General features: G+C 40.0%; 1 pseudogene; it reads left to right on the forward strand.

Moving 5' to 3' along the window:
* The first annotated feature begins 1,940 nt into the window (after positions 1-1,940).
* LOC140465956 (U6 spliceosomal RNA) lies at positions 1,941-2,055 on the forward strand (annotated as a pseudogene).
* Positions 2,056-2,412: the final 357 nt, after the last annotated feature.

A 2,412-nucleotide genomic window follows, 5' to 3' on the forward strand; every position in this document is an offset into this window, starting at 1 on the left:
GTGTCCATCCAGTCACTGCAGACGCAGTGGAAACATAGAGAATTTTCTAGTCCTCCCATTGTTCACCATGTGGTGGACACATGCTCTCAAAAATAGATTCAAATAAAAGTTGCACAACATTTGGCATTTAGTGAAGAAGTATGAGTTAACCATAGGAAACAAGGGGACGATCTCTCAGCAGTAGCTGTGCATGATCGTAACTGGCTGGACAGAGTAATGGGGGAACCTCAATCCATTGCTCAACATATCCAGATTCTCTATATCCTTAGTTTGAGCTGTGAAGAAGCAGTTGTTTGAATACTTCTTGAACTAACACAATTAGAAGTGAACCTTCTACTTCTTCACATTTTTGCCTTTGTCCAAACAATGTTGGCACATGATATCAAGTCTAGGCACATTTAGAATACTGTCACAGATTGTAAAATGGAAAAACTGATCCATTTGACAGCACTGTAATCCCCCGCCATAATAAGAAAGACCTGGTTTATCTCAAGAGAAAGAAAGAAGGGGTGTAGTTGACTCAATACGTCGTGGCTATTGCCAACCTTTCCCACATTGTTTAGTTTCCACTATCTGTTCCAAGATATGTTCCCGGGGGATTCCCAGATATCCAGCTGTTTGAACTTGGATGATGGCTTGAGCCTGGTATAAGGCCTCCCTTCACAGGCAAATTGAAACAATATGGACTTGTGTGTGACTGAGCTGCAGCAAGAGGAAACAAAGGATTACAGACACTCACAAAAAGGCACCTGCGTAGAGCACTGCAATGGATACTGCTGTGTGAACTTCTGCTCCACTATAACTCACATATACAACTTGTAAGCTGATAGTCTACCACTCACTTTTTATGCTCAGTTAGCTCCTTATAGGTAACATTAGGAAAATGCTATTGTTTTCAGAAATTTCACCCAATTTTTGATTTCTGTTAGAATAGTACAAAGCCACCAGTTATAAATCAATAATAATTTTGGAATCTTCTAACCCTTTATAAACATTCCCTTAACTGTTACCATTAAAATGGAAGTGTTTGAACAGTTTTTATTAACTTTCTCCTGTTCACATGCTTCTTCTTTGGCAGAAAGCAGGATGTTAAATACATGTAAATTGTGTTTAATTATAGAAATGGAGCAGATTAATTTGAGTTTTGTGTGAGTACATATTTTGTGCTCTTGTAGTGCAGAGCCAGGAGCCCAGGGTTATGTCCCACCTTCTCGAGAGGAGTGTCATAAGATCCCTGAGCAGATTGATTTGAAAATGTCTGTGTGTACATATGTAGGGCTATTGTGGTGCAGTCTTAGTGCCCCGGAAGGCCTGGATTCAAGCCCCATTTTCCCCAGACATGTGTGTTGTGATGTGTCTGAACGGGTTAATGAAAAGTATCTGAGTATGTATATGGGGCTCTTGACAGTATATATGTAGTTATTTTAAACAACTTGATTAGATGTGTTACGACACACATAGTAGGTAGGTCTTCAACAGGGATCTCCTGGCTCAGAGGTAGGGACACTACCATTTCATACAAGCTCCTGTGGGGTTGTAGTGTAGTGATTAAGTCAATGGATTAGCCAATTAACTACCAGCTCCAGAGAACATGGGTTCAAGTCCTACTCCAGCAGCATGTGAAACTTAACATGAAAAATCCAGATTCAAGTTTAACCTGCCCTGAAGGTTGTCATAAAATCTATAAAGAAACAAAGGAAGGGGTTTTTTATGGTGCATTGGTAGAGTCCTTGTTTCTGAGTTCAAGCCCTACTTGCCACAGGTGTGTCATAGCTTAACAAAACAGATTGCTTTATAAAATAGTGAACATCTTTTGACACAGTGGTAATGTCTCTACCTATGAACCAGAAAGCTCAGATTCAGGTCCTGCATCAAGATATTAGAGCCACAGGTGTGTGAGATAGCACGTCGAAACAGTTTGGATTCTAAAACATTTTAGTGCTTGTTCCAGCAGCACACACACACACATACACTAATATTGGAACAAGACTGAGAAAATCAGCATGGTTCATATCTAAGGATGACACACAAATCTGTGAAGTTTTCCATTTTTCAGGGGCTCTTGTGGTACAGTGCTGCCGGGCTAGACAGTTCAGGTTCAAAGTCCTTCTGCCCCAGATAGCTGTCATAGAATGTTTGAATACTTTTTTTATACTGTCCCTACCTCTGGGTCAGAAGGTCTGAGTTCAAGTCTCGCCCAAACAAGTTTATTTAAAACAAGGTATAGAGACAATTACTCAAATTGTGGTGTGGCTGGGATGGTTAACAAAGTGTATGAAATGTGTAGATTTGTAAAAAGAGACAACAAATGCAAAAAACAAGTCAGTCATGTTCAATCTTTAAATCACTGGTCAGGCCTCGTCTGGGATTTGTTTCCAATTCTAGACACCACATTTTAAGATGGACTTCAAG

This window comes from Chiloscyllium punctatum, chromosome 42 (assembly GCF_047496795.1).
Source record: "Chiloscyllium punctatum isolate Juve2018m chromosome 42, sChiPun1.3, whole genome shotgun sequence".
NCBI classification, from domain to species: domain Eukaryota; kingdom Metazoa; phylum Chordata; class Chondrichthyes; order Orectolobiformes; family Hemiscylliidae; genus Chiloscyllium; species Chiloscyllium punctatum.